The 20,500-nt window shown below is 41.4% G+C and overlaps 1 protein-coding gene across 7 annotated transcripts in view; it reads left to right on the forward strand.

Moving 5' to 3' along the window:
• The first annotated feature begins 2,822 nt into the window (after positions 1-2,822).
• Positions 2,823-20,500, forward strand: part of thrb (thyroid hormone receptor beta) — a 117,240-nt gene continuing 99,562 nt past the window's right edge. For all 7 annotated transcript variants that reach the window (XM_079571305.1, XM_079571299.1, XM_079571303.1 and 4 more), the window contains exon 1: positions 2,823-2,964. The gene's annotated coding sequence lies outside the window, so the exon portion shown is untranslated. The remainder of the gene's footprint in view (positions 2,965-20,500) is intronic.

Here is a 20,500-nt window from a genome sequence, read left to right on the forward strand (position 1 = left end):
CACAGCTCAAGTAGTGCCGCACAGGCGTTCCGATAATTGTTTGCAAGTGCATCGCAAACAGCCATTTACTATTCTGGCACGCATAATGCTCGCCTTCACCTCGCTCCAACAAAACACATCCTGAATGCTAATTTGTACACTATAGAATAGATCAAAAGAGAATAATTTAAAAGTACTTCAAAAGGCAGTTCGATGTTATCTGTCTTATGCAAAAATGATAATGCTTTGAACTATTATCAAGCAATTTCAGCAATCAGCGCCGACCCTTCACTGAAACCCCCCCCCCCACTTCCTCGTCACATGTGGAAGAGCTTAGTTATGAGTCTGCGTGAGCACAATCAAACGAGCGCACAGTCGCAATCAAGCTTAATAAAAGAAATGACTTTGCACAAACAGCGATTAAGTTAATGAATTTTTGAAGTATAAATGTTTCGAAAGAAGCATTAGCCAATTTAGCCCAGTAAAGGTCTCATCTATGTCTTCTTTTATTTGTTGTCCAATTTCTTTAACCGTCTCTGTGCGACGTGATGCTGATTTCCTGGTGTCCCAACTGTTTCCTATCCTCGTCTTGTTCCTATGGGGATTCAGCCAGGTCTGAAATGTTTGAACAACACCGGACAGAAAACATACAGCTGACAGATATTTGAATGCCTGAGCGGTGAAGTGGTATTGAGCCCGATTCTGGACGTCTTCCAAAGTGAGCAGGCAAGCTGTAACAAGTGACACTCTTCCCCTTTGGTGTGATTTTCGCCAGGACTGTGCTGAGTAATGGAATGAAAAAGGAGAAGAAGAAAAAGTAGGGCTGTGCAATGAATCGAAATTCGATTACAAGCTTGATTACTACACTACACGTTTATGAGACACTGCATGTAGTAATGTAGACAAAACAAATTATTCAGTGAACAGTTGTCCATCTGGAAGTACAGGCGGCTGTGTTTGTGGCCATTCACATCAATCTTTATAAGTCACTCTTATGATGACGCCACTGATACATGCTCAACGTCTGATTATTATATTATGCCGTCGGGATAATGGTTTCTATTCCTTCATTTAACGTGCTACTGTTTCAACTCTATGACCGACATGAGGCTTGACAACAAATGGCACAACAACAAACGGCACGCCTTAATGACGTTACCATCCTGCGACTTGCAGATGTTAGTGCAGGCCAGCAGGGGGCAGCTGTGAGGATTGGCATTGTTTAGGAAAAAAAAGAAACAAAATATTGTTTGAATAATGGTGAATAATGGCTAAACATCATCCTGATTATTATTTTTCCCAATAATCAAGCAGCCCTAGAAGAGAACGTGTCAAGAGGAGACCCCTGTGTTAATAAAATATTTGTCATGAAGCTAAAGGCTAATATTACTTTGACACTAATACATGTTAAATTCGCTCCTAATTTGTGTAAAACAATTAGCTTCAGTATTAATTAAAAATTATTATAATCATTCCTAGCAATCGATAAAGGAATACAGAACGCTTTCTGGTCTATGATCATGAAACCTATTAGTAACAAAACAAAATATATTTAAGGATATAATGAAAAATAAATAAATAGAAACCCTTACAAAATGGTGTAGAGTGGACAAGATTCCGAGGCGATCCAAAGGTAGAATTAAAAGTCCCTTATTTGACTTTGATAAAGGACTTTTATCCTCTCTTCCTGCTGTGGCAGGATCTTCATCAGGGCATAAAGAGTCAACAAGACACTGGTGTGCTTAAATACCCATAGGTCATAAGATAAGATAAACCTTTATTGAACTCACAAAGGAGAAATTCACTTGTTACAGTCGGCGTTCAAGAAGATCACTCAAGAGTTAATAAAGTGCAGCTGATACAGAGATTATTGCACATGTTACTTTACAGTCTTATTGTACAGTCTGACAGCAGTGGGGATGAAGGCTTTGCGGTGGCGCTCCGTCCTGCACTGAGGGTTTCTCAGTCTGCCACTGAGAGTGACATACTGTATGTGTCACATGAACAGACCACATGATGTAAAAATTAAAGAGGGGGTATTCTGCTTTTTTCAATCACATAGCACCAGTCTATATCACACTACAATGATGACCAAACCTTCTGTTGGTCTGTAAATGCAGTAAATTAGAATAACTGCCTTGTATAAAATGTCTCTCTCAAAATGGCTGTAGTGAATGTCTTGAAATAGGCCTCTGTCTCTTTAAGAACCTCTGAGCCTTTCAGACCCGCCCCCTCCACACTCTGTCTGTAGCATCAGTGGGGAGGGGGTTCTGCTGAGGAGCAGTGGTTGGTTACTCGGCTGGTGACGAAAGCTCGGAGGCGTCTCCAGGAGGTGGGGGCGTTCCTAGGAGGACTCAGGCAAACCTATCCCTAAAATGGCTGCCATCAGCGTTTTTACAGATTACTCAAAAACACATGAATGTGCCAAGGCAACACTTCAGGCATGTTTTTAATGAGGGAGTGACATAATAACATGATGTAAAGCTTGAAAAAGTCCATTTTGCATAATACCTCCCCTTTAAGATATTTACAGTTGGTCGACCATAGATAATGTTAAGAAATTGATTTAGAGTAATATGAGTAAAATATTTTTTATATATCATGTAGCACCACTTTTGTTGTGACGTAGCTAAAGCATACAACCTGGAATGTTCTGCAGCGTGGCTTTAATTTATCTTAAAACAGTAAACGTCCACAAACGCCTCCAAAAGCCGTTGAATGAAAAAAGGCCCAGATAAGGCGTAATGAAGGGTGGCTAAGTCAGCTGAGAAAAGTGTTTGCGTTACCGTGAAAGCCTTCAATTAGCGCCTAATGGTTCACTCATGTGTCCCGCAGGTTGGTGGAGGTTCCTTGTGAGGGAAATCGCTTTGGCCACGAGGGGACTGAGACATGGTCCAAGTAACGGGATCCAGACATTAACTCGCAGCGGGACAGCGTTACCAAGGGCAAGCGAGGGCAAGGGGAGAGGGCCCGCGGAGACCCAAGGTAAGCCAGCACGGACACAGAGTCACAAGTGGCTTTTACAAGGGGTTTGTTGGAGTAAATTGATCACTTACGCTGCACTTCAACACTTCTTTTTGATCCATTTAGTGTCGTTTTCAGATTATTTGAATTCCTAAAAAGTACAATTTGTCACTATACGTCACGCTTATAATTTGAACTACACAGGGTTTTTGCTAATAATCTCAAACACATCTTCATCACTCTCTTACAAACATGTCAGAAAATGTGATGTTGATCTAAAACAGCAGAAATATAATGTCCAGTACTTCCTGTTTTTCACTTTCCTGTAAGCCACTCCCTTCCTTTTGCTCCCCTTCGCTGCGTAGCTGTTTCAATAAAGAGAACAAAAAAATAGCCCGTGGGACTCATGTTGCCGTTGTGATGCTATGGCGAGTGTTTTTTTTTTACCTTGTGATGAGAGGATTGAGCTTAGCGAGTGATCACGAGGTGAGCATTTCCTTCCATTTTTTTTTTTTGAGAGCTGTCGCCGTTGTGCTAAGAAGATTCAAAGATCACTCAAAGATGTGCGAGTGGGTCGAGACACAGCTCCAGGTATGTTTTTGCTAAAAGAATTAACATTGTAACATGGTAAAAAAGATCTTAAGAGTTGATGTGAGGCTGTTTAGAAATAGTTTAAGACATTTATATTTAAAAGATCTAGTGCGATTGATCTCATAGTCATTCTTTTCACCGACTAAATACATTAAAGGCTCACAAGCTTCCAAAACCCTAAGAACAGTGGCTTTATAAAGACTTAGTGACTATTGCACTCCACAAACACAAATACATTGCAAAGTAATGTGTTGCCTGTAGCCGTTAATAATCTCCATTTGGTTTGTCTATTGATTCATGAAGGCTTTTCCCACACAATAGAATGCCACAGGTTGTTTGTGTTTTTCGCCTCATAGACAAGCTACCTTCTATTAACGGACAGATGTGCGCATTCAAAGAGCACCTGCTTCTTCTATTATCCAATTTATAGACTCGACAGACACAAAAGTAGATTTGGTTTCTCCTTTTGTAGTTTGATATCTGTCCAGCTTACACGCAACTTTTAGTATTTGATTTTTCTTTTTTTTTTGTAAGCCAAAAAAAAGAAGAGCATTCACTTCAGGGATTTGTGTCAGCCCGACTTGCATGGGTTGGATTTAAATTTGATGACATTATAATCGACTCTGCACTCCACATATAAGGCTAAACTTGGAGCTCAGCGTTGCTCCCCAGGCGTAGTGTGCGCGGCTTATCTCCGAAACGTCCCGCTCTCTCGATTCCATCAATGATTATTTTAGGGCCATGGCGAGGAGTCCTTCAACAAGAAGTTTATGGGGCTTTTAGTGTTACGAACCCCATGTACAGCATTTGAAGGGGGCCTTTTTAGTACGCCATAACATTGCGCTCCAAACAAGGAGTGGTAGCTGACAACAAGTTTGGTACTGTGCGTAACTACAGTTTACTTGCTCATATAAAGTCGCTCGATATTATTATGACCTTGAATGTTCCGCAGTGGAGATTGCTCGGATGAAACAGTTTTGGTAATAGTGCTGTCAACGCCACCGACTCACACCAAGGAAGAAGATTTGTTATCGTGTTGCCGCACAGGTGGTGAATTCAGGTGCTGCAGAGTTATATCACAACAGATTTGTGCTTTCTACTCTGACTTCTCATCACCTAAACTTAAACGTATTATGTTGACAGAACCTTTACGAAAGAAAACTCAATAAAATCAATGATTATATTACATAACTTTGTAGTTATTGTCACAGGCGTTTGCGACACATTTCCTGTTAACGGTTTGAGCTCTCGCTCATATGCGTTCTCCTGCTGCTTGTTGCATCAATGTGTGAGACTCCAAACTGCAAAGGCTGTTTTAAATGCGATGTGTCCACCATGATGTGAGCAGATGGACAAATGGCACAATAGAGACATTATGTGGACACAGAGAGTCTATAGAGCGGACAAGAGTCATTAATTCTTCATGTGGACTTCTGCCTCATAACGGAGTCAAGCTTCCCTCAGCTGCGTTGGCAACGTGCAATTTGAACATTTTTCTTTTGTCCAAACTGAAAATCATACTTTTTTTATTTAGCTGGCTTGGAGCTTGAGTTTCACAGCGCTTTGCCAGTTTTCTCACTGTGTCGCTTTGACTGGCTGCCTTCTAAGACAGCATTTTGTAATTCACTGCACCCACTCTCTTAGCAACTCTGGAAAAGTTTTAAAACGGTTCCTGCAAGACAACAAGGCGTTGTTTGTTTGTCATTGAAATTTGCGACTGTACAGTTACACCTAACTATTTAAACTTTATCTCAGTGGATAAATGACAGGAAAGACTTTTTTTTTCTTGCTTTCTCACTCGCTTTGCTCATGGCTCTATAAAGTACCGCAGTGTTAACTAAAAAAGCTGGTGCTGCCTGTGGCATGAGACCTTGAAGATGTTTTTGATTCAATTGCAGCCTGTCATCATTTTGCTGCACCAGGGCTGAGTGATATGAGAAAAATGTTTAAAACAAGTGCAAAAGGCGACAGTTTAAGTATGGGCCAAATACGAGGACAGTTTGCAACCTTGGAGGATTAACTAATAAGCACTAAGGGTACAGTTAATGAGGATCATTATTAATGACCAAATAAACGGTTTGTTTCGGAAACAGTAAGATCCTAACATCCCTGTGAACTGCCAGACAGATGTACCAATTGGAGTGGTTGTGATCGCAAAGGCTGCAGTTGGTTGTGGAATAAAAGCATTCCTTCAATGCAGTACTTTTATTTTGGACACAATGGTCCATTTTATTTTTCATTATAAATAAATAAATTATATACTTAGTCAAAACGTCATTACAACATTCTTCCAAGAAAAATGATCCTTTTGCGGCCCAAGCTGTGTCAGAATGAAAACTGAACAAAGACCCAAGCCAGTGACAAACCGTTTTAAGCCAAATTTTGGCTTAAACATTGAACAACAACTCCCCGCAACGACGCCCCGCACATTGCTTCAGGCATTGAAAAAAAAACACAGCTCCACAAAAACCGCACCCGTCCCAGCACATTCACTATGCCCTGCTCACCTTTCCAATCGCTATAGACTCGTCCGACACCCGATAACCCGATGCCCTACGCCAGACTACCACGTTATCAGGAAGACGAGACTCCTTTGCAGCTGTCACAGACAACTGCCAGCGCCGGACGCGTACAGCAACTCTCCGGGGTTGGCCCATAAATCCTTCAAATCAAATCCCCTCACTCTATACGTCGGCGTGCTGAGCAATTAACGTGTCAAGTGGCACATAAATAACTTAGCCTCAGACGCTAATGAGGCGGTGCGGAGTCTGCGATATGACATGTGATTCGCTAATTTGTACTTTTACAGACGCTGCCTTTATGAAATCGCTTACCTGCGGCAGTGTGAAAAGCCAGTGCGAAGGTTTTCAGGCACAGCTCGTTTTGAGCAATTTGTAGCAATTTAAAAAAGGAAGTCTCTCGGCTGGTGTTGAATTTGACAGTTAAAAATGGGAAAGTACCAAAATTGTTGGTGGTAAGTGTATAGCGGTATAACTAGACTTGCTCACAACTTGTGGCTGTTTTTCGTCGTCTTTTTACCATGGTTCCTTTTGGGATGATTCCAAATATGCCTCCCCCCTCCACCCTCGTCATCCTCCAACATCCGTCATCGACCCGGGTCTATGTATAAAAGTTTTGGAATTCAATTAAACTCCACGTTTGCTGTCTTTTGCCGCTTTACTCCACCAATTGGAGACATTTTGAAGATGAAAACGATCAATCCATGTGCAGTGATGAAACATGTAGCTCTAGGGCTGCTCGATTATTGAAAAAATAATAATCACGATTATTTTAGTCATAAATAATCGTTTGAATAATCATGGTTTCAATTGTTGCCTTTAAAGTCTATCTTTATTTTATTTTTTTATTAATAAAAAAATTATGCTGAATATTTTCTGTTTTCTGACCAGTCATAAAAGTATAAATGATTTCAAGTTTGCTTCGATCAAGGACAGGTCTCTGTTTCACACCTGCCCCCTGCTGGCCAGCCCTCACACCTGCACAAGTAAACTGAGCAGCGCGGCCTGATGACATCATCACACTGCGCCGTTTGTTTTAATGTCAGGCAAAAGCACGAGCCATGGCACGTGAAATGTGAAGGGAAAATGATCCCAGCGACATGAAATAATGCAAGTTTGCTTTGCTTCGTGAGATCGCTTCAGATGGACAAGCGGGAGGGCATCCTCAATAATATTTTTTTTCTATAATAAGTTAAAAAGAGGAACATCCCCATCATCAACCAAACATTTATTAAGCTTCTAGTATTTTACTTTACTTTTCTTTTTGGAACGCGTTGTGCTGAAATGCTGTGTTGTCTGTCTAGTCAAGACTTGTCTACAGTGTTTTGTGTTGTTTTGTAATCCTGGCTTGGTGTTAGTTTGTCAAATGTATTGTAACTGTTGAAATGGTTACGTATTGTTTGTTTGTCTTTGCTTGTGTTTTTGAATAATAAAAAAATAAATAAACATTTTTAAATAAATCAATTAATTGCACAAGCCTATGTAGCACAGCAGTTTTATACAAGGGAGGAGCCATTTTTGTTCTGAATTAATAATAATTATTATTTGACAGTCACAGCTTCTTAGCAAACATTAGCTATAGCATTGTTTTTGTTTGTTATCTGTTGGACAACCAAGTGATTATTTTGTTAATGCAATTAGCAAATCACAATGGCATTAGTTGGTCCTACAGTATCCTTCAAAACTCAAAATATCATCTTCATAGGATCTTATTATGTTAAAAACATGTTCAGAAAATGCATGATGTTCTTGTATTTAGTCTCATTGTAAAAGCCTCCAATCGGTGGGTCGCTGATCGGAGGACCAATAGAAGATCCGTCTGCTATCTTAATCAAATTAGTCTAAAGGGGGGCGTATAATTCTCTGACCTTCACACACGTGCCACAAATCAATTACAAGTGTGTAAAGCTATTATAGGCCCCCGGGGTACAGGGCGGTGCGGCCGGTAGTCAAATTGAAGGTTGAATATCCAAAATGCTGCCGGGCGTGTCGTACAAAAAAATAATAAAACATCCTGTCTAAATTAAACAGGATCCACTGATTACAATAATTGATATAGTGACATCCATAAATGAGCGCTCCATTTCGCGCTGACTTCCATCGACAGTAAAGAAATAGTGCTCTGCCAGGGAAGAGAGTGTGAGCTTGAACATGCCATTTTCAAGTTCATATTAGCATGACCATGTTAATAGTTTTCACAGCAGGATGGTAATTAAGAAGAGGTAAATGTAGTGTGATTGAAGATAATAACAGCAATGTTGCACATATTAAAGAAAATGCCTGTAGCTTATAGCCATTGAGCTAGTAAATACCTAATGAGTCCAGTGTAGCACTTAGAGAAGCTGACACATACATTATACACACACACTATGCATTCTTTAAATTATTATTAACTTACATTTTATCATTAAGAATAATACAAATTATAAGTTCATGATTTTTAATAATAATAATGCCTTACATTTGTATTGTGCTTTACAAGCCACCATTACCAAGTATCTCAGCGTGCTACACTGTCATTATTCATTCACTCATACTGGTAAGCTACTGTTGTAGCCATAGCTGCCCTGGGGTAGACTGATGGAAGTGAGGCAACCAGTCTGCGCCATCAGCCTCCCTGACCACCACCAACCACTCACATTCACCCAGGCTTCTCGGTGTGACCAAACAGTCTCCCATCCAATTCCCGACCAGGCCCTGCCAAGCCCTGCCCGGTCGGGACGGTAGGGCGGCACGGTAGCGCAGCGGTTAGTGCTCTCGCTTCACAGCTAGAAGGTCCGGGTTCGATTCCCACCAGGGACGGGGCCTTTCTGTGTGGAGTTTGCATGTTCTCCCCGTGTCTGCGTAGGTTTCCTCCGGGTATTCCGGTTTCCCCTACCACTAAAAACATGTACAATAGGCCAGGATGAATGATGTGTGAGTGAATGTATGGTGGTGGTCAGAGGGACCGTTGGCGCAGATGTGTGTAGTCGCGAAAGCGCCTCTGACAGTCTCCCCCAGGGGAAACTGAAGCTACAAACGTAGCTTTCCACCACCGAGTATGGAGTGACTGTACAATTGTCTCATGTAAAGCGCTTTGTGACTATATGTCTGTGAAAGGCGCTCTATAAATAAAGATCTTCTTCTTCTTCTTCTTAGCTTCTGAGGTCTGACGGGGTCGGGCAGAGCTAAGGCGGTTTGGTCTTGAATTGAAATGATTAATCAACCTGAAACTAAGCCAACTGAAAACTATTTTTTTTGTTGAGCATGTGGGTTAACAGTGGCACACAAGGGCAACATAAAAAAAATCATTCCAATCTTGTGTATTGATTAATTTTTGCTGGTCGTGAGATCGTATGGGAGGCATATTTTCTACGTACTGTACGCTTGTGTTAGATTAAAATATGCTTCTGTCGGCGAAACTCTAGCAGTTGTTTTACGGGAACTAAGGTTTAGTGTAGACTCTAGAGGGAACACTGTTCTACGATAATTTGCCAAATGTCTCTTCCTGAGCTTTATCACATTTTACATTGTGTTGTCTTGTGCAATAAAGCTTAAGGGCAAAAGACATAAAAATACTGAGATAATGATAGAATTGAATGTGCCAAAATAAACGGCAATCGTTAAAATTAAATCATCATTAGACGTTTTAATAAGACTCTGGCCTCACAGTAGGAAGGTCCTCTGTCCCTGCCCTGCGGGAGCTCTTTCTCTGCAAAAACTCTTTGTACATCTTGTGTCTAATGACAAATAAAGCACCGCACATAGAAAAGCCAACATTTTTTATTTCAAATCTCATCATTTTTTTTTCACTCAGTACAGTCAGATTTCCGCTTTGTTTTCTTATGTAAATGATCGGCATATTAGACAAAGTCACACAATGCTCTGCACGGATTAGTTTGTACATGAACTATTAATCCCACTTTTAATTCCAGTCCGGCTTCCCACTCCCAGCTGCTTCTAACTGTGAGCGCATTGTCTGCAGTTTGTTTAGCGGAGTTCAAACTTCAGGTGGGTCATCCCGGGACACGCAGAGGAGAGTTGAAGTGTGTCCAGCCGCTCCCTGGCTAAGTGCCTTGGCAGCTTGTTCTCCTTTTGCCGCGGGCGGCATAAGCTACAGCAGGGTTTCTTTCACGATTCTCCATAAAGCACGCCGCCTTGGACCAATTCCCACTTCACTCCAAAGAAGAGCGATACCGACTGCAAACAAACTTGACTTTATTATAGGCGATCATTTTGTAGCGAGACACCTTTTAAGCAGCATGTTATGAGACACCGTTAAAGCAGTTGTTCCAAACTTCTATTACTGACTTTTTATGTGTGTTTATAATGCCTGCTGATGATCATAAGTGATTCACATAAAACGTTTGCTTCACAATGTTCAATACAAATGTCTATGCCTCAGGAGCTAGCTTTACCGCAGAGGAAGATGCTTTTCCTAATGATAAAGCGGCTCATTGAAAAAGTGCACGAAGGTTGTACGACTTCACGTTAGTCAGACTGCGGTATTTCTAAATTTACCTGCCGCAACCAAGGCTCCTGCCGTTTTATATAACGTGACTTGCCATTTGCTTTTATTCGCAGCAAACCCATTTTCGATGCGTTTTGAGCAGACTTCATAGCACCGACGTCTGTCTTCACCTTCGCCAACACTGACCTCCATCGCCGTCATTCGTCTGCGCGCCACATGCCTTTACACTCGGTCCAACTCTGACACATGCGGCTTCTGAGTCATCACCCCGACTCGCTTCAACCGAAGGGACAGCTCTTTTAGGCAAATGTTTTCAATGCAGTTTTTTTTTCTTCCTTTTTTCGTTGAAGGTTGGGAGGTTTTTGAAGTGTTTTCTCTGTGCGCTTTAGTCTTTGAAATATGAACTGAATCTTGTTTGAAAGCTGCTTCTACCAATGTTCTCGCCGGATGTCATAAAACTCCGAGTGAGAGTTTGGGGGTTGTTTGAGGTACTTGTTTGCAGTCAGTGCCCAACTTTGACTGTATTCTCTCGCTGTGATAAGGCCATGTAAGGAAAACGTAAGTTGTCATCTGGACTGCTTATTGACTACAGTCCGCTTTGACACTGGTCCACACTTGTACTGACAGTACGCCTCAAAGGGTTGTTGTGAAGGGGAGCGAGACGGGGTCACGGGTGTGCTCGTTGAAAACAGGAAGAACGGCAAAGGGAGAATTTAATCAGATCAATGTAGTATTTCCTAACCAACTAAGTGTACGGTAATGATCAAAATGCTTTTGAAATTATTTCCAATTACTGCAAAAAGCATAATATTCCCTCTCCGATGCCTTCATCAGACTTCTTCTGATCAGGCCAGTTTTCTTAATAATTGGCTTCACTGCGAAGTTTAGCCTGAAGGTACTAGATCCAATTTCCACTGAGCCCCAGAGTGCACTCTTGTGCCCTCTGCCGACGCTCTACTTTTTTTCCCACCCCAATTGAGCTCAATATGTTGCATAAGAAATCTAGCCTTACGGAGTACTAGGAAATACGCATGTCTAATCGAGGAATTTGATACGCAAATGATAAAGGGAAATGTATTGAATATGCTTGTTTGGCCGCAGGCTTTATTCAAAATGTATCGCAACACACACACACCACTTCAACTGGTATATTCAGAATAATACAAACTTCAACTTGGAGCACCTGAAAGATCGATTTTCTTAAGGTACATCGGAATGTGTTTTGTATTATGGACACTGTTTCGAGTACAAGTACATATCACAGACTGTAGATTAAGCATGTACTAAATGTGACTTTCTTTTTCCTGAAGCCATAAGGAAATGGGGGCAGAACTTTCCATTGAAACATTTTTTCCAATTTAAATCATTATTGAACACAGGCTTAGTCATTCTCACCTCCAAGTGTTTATCTTAACACGCGCTACATCGTCCAAGCTTTTCCGTTACGCTTTGCATTTTTGTATATGCTAAATAATGGAGCTGGCTCCAAAAACCCAGCCAAATTGCTAGCATGAATGAGCTCCAATTCGGCCGCGAAAACGGCTAATACAGTATTTGATCGTATTATGGAGTGTGTTTATAAGGGCTTGAGTTTCCCGGTTATTATCGGGAGTCATTAATATTCCGGTTTTGTCTTTCATCATATAAACGCAGTTTCCCGATTATGAAAATCAGAAAATAGCAGTTTCCCGGTTTTGAGAAACATGGATTTTCTGGCTGGAATTTTCCGTCAGTAACCGGGATATAAGCGCATGTATACACTATTTTCCGGTTTTAAGACCTCCCGTTTCTGGAGTGAAGAGGAGATTGTGTTTTTATTTTAACCATGAAAGAACTAAAAGTAGTGAATATTTAAGATGTAAAGAAGCGTCGTAATGTGGATTTATGCAAAACTGTCAGTGACAGTATTAAGCCGGCTCGTTGTCCTCCGGACACAGAGAGGAGTCGACCACAACACAGAGATGGATTAACGCCCAGCTCACATTAAATCCGTTTACGGTCCGGTACGGCCGTCGCGAACTTACCAAGTCATTCAAACCAATGTTGCACACTCACACTGCTCCGCGAAGTCTGGGTCTGGTTACCGAGGCCATCCGGCGGCCTTCCGGCGTCAACGGAAAGAATCCGCAAGAAGTCTATTTTTGCCGGAGGACGGAGCGACAGCAGATCAAGCTGACAGAAAAACACGAGCCAAGCAGGAAATCAGGTCTCGTGAGACAAGAAGATCCGGTGTATTTCAAAATAAAATCTGTCTGCTCGCTACTTATTTGGTCTCGTTTACGAGACCAGATAACGACGGAAATGTAAACATTTCTCCATTTTCTTCCACTAACTATCGGTGAACTGCATCAGCTCCACTCTTTCACACCAGCCTCAGCTTCAAACCTTCTCCCAGTGCCCCCTCTGCGTCGGTGGCACAGACAGACCCATGACGGGTAAAGGTAATGAATTATCCACAATCTGCCACCGTTGTCATTTGCCGTGGCTCAGGATGTACAGTAGAGGCTGTACAGCAGAGGCTGTACAGTAGAGGATGAGTAGAGGATGCTCAAATTGGGCATTCAAAAGAACAAGCCCTGCAATAAGCCACACATTTATGCTTTTAATATGTTCACCGTATCGTGCTCAAAAATATAATGTATGCGCCTGCGCAGACAGAGCTTAAAAACAAAAAGCCGTGTTTCTTTATTTGATCTTGTAAACAAGGGATTTGAGTTTACCGAGTTCTCAGTGTCATACAAACACCAGATCCTGAAAACTGCCATAACCGGAATATAGCTAATAACCGGGAATCTCGAGCCCTTGTAAACACACTCATGAAGTTGTTTGAAACACCCAGCCCTGCAGCAGTGCTTCTTAACTGTTAATGACTCCAATGCTTGGATCAACCACTTTATTATACTATTTATGGGTCTCAAATTGCAGTTAAAAAAAAAGAATCTTTCCATATTGATTATTAATGCAACAAATGATTAAAACAATAATAATAATCAAAAATCCTCAAAATTGCATCTTTATGAAGGACTGTTAGGGTCTCAATGTGTGTTTGGAGTGCCCTCTGCAGGCAGCACGCCGTATGGCCTGTGGTGAAAGCGTAATCAAATGAAACCTCTCGTTATAAAGTTGCTTGTTTCACAGCCTTCTCTTTCCCCGTATGACCCATTTCCTCTGAACATTTATACAATACAATAAAACCCAGTTCTTCCCTTTTCAACTGCTGTTTCCTTAATTCATCAGACAGGGCTATGACAGACCGAGGATTTCTTCTTGACGGAGCAGAACAAATAAACGAAAGGACAGCAGAATAATAGATGCACACAAGATGTTGCTATGGCGACATCCTTCTCCCGTCCAAAACAGAATAAAACTGTGTTAGTTAGCATGTATTACATGCTTCATTAAGGCCGTCTAATCAATGTTTTGCCGCTCGGTTAATGGCAATGATTATTTTATTTGATTGATTTTTTTTTTGTAGCAAATAGATTTTTTCTGACTTGCACATTCAATTCACTTATTGTAAAAGCAAATAACTATCCTAATACACAGAATATGCTGTTTATTTCATCAATCAAACTTTTATTGCCAGTTCACATTTCAGTCTCATTTCAAGTGTTGAATCTATAATCACACACTCTCTCTACTTGTCAGAATAATCACAATAAGATCATGCAGCTCTCAATGTGGCGACTAAATACTGTATGAGAGCTCTTATTTGTGAATGGTCTTTGTTAGATTATTTATAGCAAATGAACTAAGTGCATCTTTGTTTGAAGGGCGCAGACAGTGGACACTGCTCCGATTGCTGAACAGGCTTTCTCCATTCCCAATTGTGCGTCTCCCTTGTGGGATTTTCAGGAAGACACATCCGGCTAATTAGATTTATAGACGGCGAAGTAATCTGGTGATTCAGCCAGATTTAGGGGGAAATGGTTAGGAAGCAAACAAGCCCACTTCTGTGTTCGTGTCGCCGCTAAAACGCATCTCCGCGCTGGGATTAGCACAGAATTAGCAATATACTTAACCTATATTTGTGAAAACATGATAGGCGGCTTAAACTGCGCTGTAATAAGTTGGCAGACGATTTCTTTGGACATTCGCCGGGATGCAAATTGAGACGGTTCTGTATAGTTTGTAGACTTCTAACTTCTGTCTAACTGAGTGCGTAAAACAGGAAGATAGTGACGTTATTCAGCCCGGAGATCAGGTTTTGTTGATGTTGATGGACTGTTCCTAAAGCACTACACCTCATGACATCAGGTGGTGGAAGAAAGTGTCCTGAACTCGTATAGTTGGACATACAGGATGACATGCACAAAGGCCAGGGCTGGTGAGGAGTTTGCCTGGAGCCCCCCCCTGCAGGCAGCAGTGAGAATGACCTTAGCAAAACAAACCTTCAGTTTCATGGAACTGTGTGGTCAGCTGCAGCTTCATGACGACGTGACGAACACATTTTGAGCGCAAAACTGCTCCGAATCCAGGGTGAGAATGTGGGCGTTTAAAAATGTGGACGTGAAGATCAGAGCACTGCAGTGGGAGAAGAGGAAACGACCAAAGTGAATGGGATTGCTCAAATAGATTGCGTAAAATCCTGCGCCAGGTATGTTGTTAAAGGAACAGGCCACCGTTTTTCCATACTGAGATATGTTCTTGCCTGAGCTTAGACGAGTTGATGTGTACCTGTCTGGTCTTTGTGCGTGTGCTCAGTCAGAGAAAGGCCAAAGATGTTGTTAGCATTTGGCCTCTCCCAATGTATTCCTATAGCTCCAAACTGGGGTGAAGTTGGAGGCTACCACGCTCTTCCACGGGCACAAAGACCAGACAGGTACGCATCAACTCGTCTAAGCTCAGGTAAGAACATATCACAGTATGGAAGAACTGTGTACCCTCAGTCATGCAAAAAGACCAAAGATGTTGTTAGCATTTGGCCTCTCCCAGTATATTCCTATAGCTCCACGGGTTGAAGTTAGAAATGACCAAGCTCTTCCACGGGCACAAAGACCAGACAGGTGTGTATCAATTCGTCTAAGCTCAGGTAAGAATATATCTCAGTATGGAAAAACGGTGGCCTGTTCCTTTAACTTGGTTTAAAGCTCAAAAAAGTCTATCTCCTTTAACATGGGGACTGATAGAAACTACAGGCAACACTTTCCTTACCACTTCTTTACCAGTTATTATGTCCCATCAACCCAAGTCAGTAGACAGGCTTTCGACACAGAAACACAACACATTTGAAGAACTTTGTGATCCGATTTTTGACTTTCTAAAAGGTTCCAAACAACTCGGATAACTCGAGTCAGCTCTGTCTCGTTACAGCGACACTTGGACCTTCAGCGACCTCTTCATAGATTTCCGGGAATGTGGAATAATACTTCTTTGAACCGGTTCCCATGCTTGCGGTTCGAGTGGCATTACCCATCCATAAGAACGGGTTAAAAAATATGCTCTGGTGCGCATTAGAGGCAGATGGGACACATGGAACTAGTTACGGTCGCATTTCTGCATCTCAACAGCGTTCTCCTGTTTTGATAATGCTTTGGTAAATTGTTGCCATCTTGTTTCTGTTGCTAAGCAAAAAAAAAAAAAAAAAAAAAAAGCACGATTAACGGGATGAATGAAGGAACTGTAATTTATAATGATGGGATGAAAACATTTGTCTTTTCTTTTCTGAGGGGATTGTATGTAGTTAAAAACGACCAACATTTCTAGACTTTTTTTTTTTTTCAGGAAATGAGTATAGCTTCGTCTTTCCCACTCGTATTCAATCACAAATATTGACACGATTGGTATCCACGTGTAGCAAGAAAGGCGACCGCGATGACGCTGTAATCCAAATATGGTCATTTCCTTTCTCGGAGACCCCCAGCGGCAAAACGGGCAGCGATATGAAGGCGCATGAAATAGCAGAAAACTTGGATCCATTTTTCACCCTCATATTTATATCAGCAATTTACAGCAAAGGTTTGAATTTGATATCTCTAAATTAACTTTTTTTTCCCCTGGTCAAACAACCTCATTTAAAACATAAAAAAAAGACAACAATAAAGGCCCTATTCCTGTGTTTTTGCAGAGGTATTGCTTCAAACTTTTCTAATTATTCACATGGAGTTTATCAGTACAGAAAGGCAAATGGAAATGCAAATGGTTATGCAAATGACAACATGGAAAAAACAAATTATATTATTTTTTGTAGTGTTCAGAAATTCCACTGTACATTTCTGACCTAAGACGTTAGTCATTCAGAAACATGGAATAAATGAGTGGCAGATGAGAACAAGTGGACATTATGCGAGCTGTGAGGGGGTGAGATAGCATGACAGTAACTTCAGCTGGAAAGACTCCGGCTCCCACATTAAAATGGGGAGATTTTCACGCACTGTGTCTGTGATTTTCATGGATTATGTTTTGAACGACCTACAAATTATCCTTTTCACTTTGATGGAACAAAAATACAGACCAATCTGAAGTCGTTCTCCGTAAACTTTCTTGGCCTCTGAGCTTGACTATCTTAATTGATATTTTAGCAAGTCAGCCTGGAACAAATTCCTGCTGTATTTTGGCTTTGAAGAAAAGTTCTTTGACATTTCTCTAAGAGGAACCCCCCGTGGATCGGCAAACACACTGGTTCGCTGAGGTTACTGCGGCGCATACAAATGTAAAGTTCAGTCGGTAGGGAGAAAAGAAAAAAAAAGCGGCGCACAGTTCCTAGAAAAGCTCGCTCACAAACACGAGCGTGGCTGGAGAATGAGTGTTTTTCCAATAGAAAAGACGGGCGGGGTGCCAGGCCACGCATTTTACAGTGAAAGCAGCAGTCATGTATTACGCCCGCGTGACCTTTTACTCACTCTGTTATTTCTGCCTTTCAACTGTGCACAGCTCGCTTCAGCCAGAGCCATGGCCCACTTTGGATTCGCTAATCTTAGCACAAACTGCCGCCTGATCCTCAAACCAAACACTCAGGAATCATAAACCATGAAGAAGTATGAATCTACACGTCTGCCAGCATCAACCTCAAGTCGACTGTGTCAGTAGATTGTCAGCAGTTGTTTGAACATTACACCGCTTTCCTGCCACAGTTTTCGAGACCGTGTCCGAGTGGCACAGGTGAGGCAGAAGAAAGTGCGCTGCTGTGCTTGGCAACTGCGCCATAATAATCTTATTTAGTCACGCATTAAGTGACTGACTCTTAGTAATCAGGCCCCACTGGCGTAATCCCGTTCAGAGCACACACTCACAAACTTCTCCAATACTGAGCTCCGTCATCTGTGCCGTCGAACATGGATGCTACAGGAGCAGCACACCCAACCACAGCTGGAGTCCCCCCGACCCCCGAGATCCGGACCTCCAGAGGCTTTAGTCTGGACCCCAAAGCAGTTTCCCCCTCTCAATATACTTCAGAGAATTAACCATTTAAGCCACACTGAGTTGTACATATTTTTCAACAAAGGACAAAGAGGATCCCATTTCCATGAGTGTAAATAATATTGTACTTTAGTTAGAGGCTATATTATATGGTTTTGGTTTGTTTTTTTATCTTAAAAATGTACCTTGAATCTCTCCCTTTGTCACTATGTTTTATAACAAAGACTTCAACTTTTCTTTTTCCAGCTATTCTTCACAAAATTGCTACTTCACTGGTGGAAAACTATGATTAATACTGTAGCACAGGCTTTATTCTTACAAAGTAAACAATGATTAGAGAAAGAGAAAACCTCTTATATTCTCCAGCTTTCCTTTGCTGGGTGTTATCAGTGTAGAGAAGTCTTTTGTCTCGTGTTACTATTTCACTAAACCCCAAAAAAACATTCATAGCCTGGTTGGAGACAAAGTAGCACTTAGCTTGAGTGACTGTATGCTAACAAATGCTGCTAAATGAGGCGGTATTATGCAGAATGAAATTGCGGGACTGAGGAGAAATCACACAGCGGGTTGCTAAAAGTACATTATACCAGCCTCGCAAAACAGAAGCTTAACATAATTATAATATGCACAATCACTTGTCATATGTGTTTTGCCTTTTTTCATTCTGTGGCTCTTTTGTAAATGGGCATGTTAGCTAATGATAATGCTATGCTAATTTCCTTCGGAGGCCTCGCATAAACATGTTGGAACTTTGAGATATTTCTGTGTTTATTTTAACATACCATCTAAACACAGTAAGTCCAGTTCAGATAGATTAAGAATTAACTTCTTTTCTACACACATGAACAAGGGGAAATTAGCAACTCTACTTGCACAAAATGGACTTTTTCTTCCATTTTCTCGTGAAAACATTCTCTGAGCCGTATTTGCTTCATTCATATTTTGAGTAATCCTGCTCACTTTGGTTGTTTCTTCTTCTGCTGCAGAAGCCATTCCTGAATGTTGTTGTGGAATGGATAGAATCCGCTGTGTCTGCTACATTTTTAAAGTCCGTAAACTTTTACCGGACTTGTCCTGCGCTCAAATTGCTTTTATCATGACGCCATTTATTTGTTAGTATGCCGTTAGCTGAAAGTGAAAGCTTGTATTGTTTTTTTTTTTGCATGTGTAGAGGCCACTCCTGCCAAACTTTTGATGACGGTCTCCTTTCCAAACAATTTAAAGTTTAAAAAAAATATCAAGGCCGACGTGCCCCGAAGCAGTTCATAAGCCACACGAATGCATATAACGTACAAAGAACCGTGTGAACTACATGAACTTCCTTCCAGCTCATTTCACATCCTTTTCATTAGCGTAGCACTCCTTAAATGTATATTTTCACGGCCCCCGTCGGAAGACAAGTGAGCGGACGTGCCTGACCAGCTGCTGTTCTGTACATTGCATAACGCCAAAACAATGATGGGTACATTCTGTACAGTGTTGTGTTCTGTCAATATCATAAAAGGCATTAAGCCAAAAAGACACAGCCAAGATGAAGCTGTGAGTGGCACACAATGTACACACACTGTACAGATTGGAGTACAACAAACAATAAGTATATAATTATATCTTGAAACTACAGTCAGATAAATCAGTAATGTGTAACTCATTAGCTTTTAAAGTTAAGTTAACTTGTAGTCGGAAGATTAACTCAATCCTGTGCTTTTTTTTTTTACGGCGGACATACGCATAACTGAGGCTGAATATCTTTCTTTTGGGATATTTAAAGCATTTCACCCAATAAAGAGAATAAAAATGCAGGCATTTATTTAATTACTGGACTCGGGGACGTCTTCAGCTCGTCTCCATGGAGATGTTGACCAAAGGCAGCTAAAAATGAGATTTAAACATTTGGTCCTCATCAAAAATCCATGTTTTGATTACACATGGTATTTTCTGTGTCCGGCCATTAGGAGCATGTTTTGTATTCACTGTGTGCCCGTAACGTTTGATCATTTCAAAATGTTTCTATGTAAAGAAAAAAAAAAAAAAGGTCAGATAGATTCCTTCATGGTTATTATTTCGGCCATGAAATAATGGTTCATACAAGCTTCTTAGATGTTTCGGATGTTCACGTTTACTCCTGGAGCGCCGTCCTCTGGCAGTAGTAGGAATGACACTGTATAAAGCAGTGGAAATACACAATCCAGGAAATTCAAATGGGTGCACTACAGCAGTAGATTAGGTGTTTTTTGGGTGATAATTCAAGATTGATTTCTGACACCCCGGAGCTTTGTTTACACGGCTTTAAAACTGTACCCAATTCGGATAATGCTGAGTGCTCAAAGAGGCCTCGGATTTGAACCTGCCTCTTGATCACGACTAGAGAAGGTTGAGTACCGCCGGTTACTCCTCTGATCGTGCGCCGACGTTGCGCTGACAGACACTTTCCCCTCACCGCAGGCAAAGGTCGCGGCAGCAGTAGGTCACGCAGATAAATCACCTACTGTACGTTCACACTGTGTACTCTCAAATGTCTGACTATCTAACCTGTGTTTTCTTTCCTCTTCCATGTGTCTGCGGCTGGTTCATGGCTGACGCATTTACAGGTAAGACGCCATCATTCATAACGTATTGCATTGTTTGGCTGGGAAGAAGA

Source organism: Gobius niger, assembly GCF_951799975.1.
Source record: "Gobius niger genome assembly, chromosome: 14".
Taxonomy (NCBI): domain Eukaryota; kingdom Metazoa; phylum Chordata; class Actinopteri; order Gobiiformes; family Gobiidae; genus Gobius; species Gobius niger.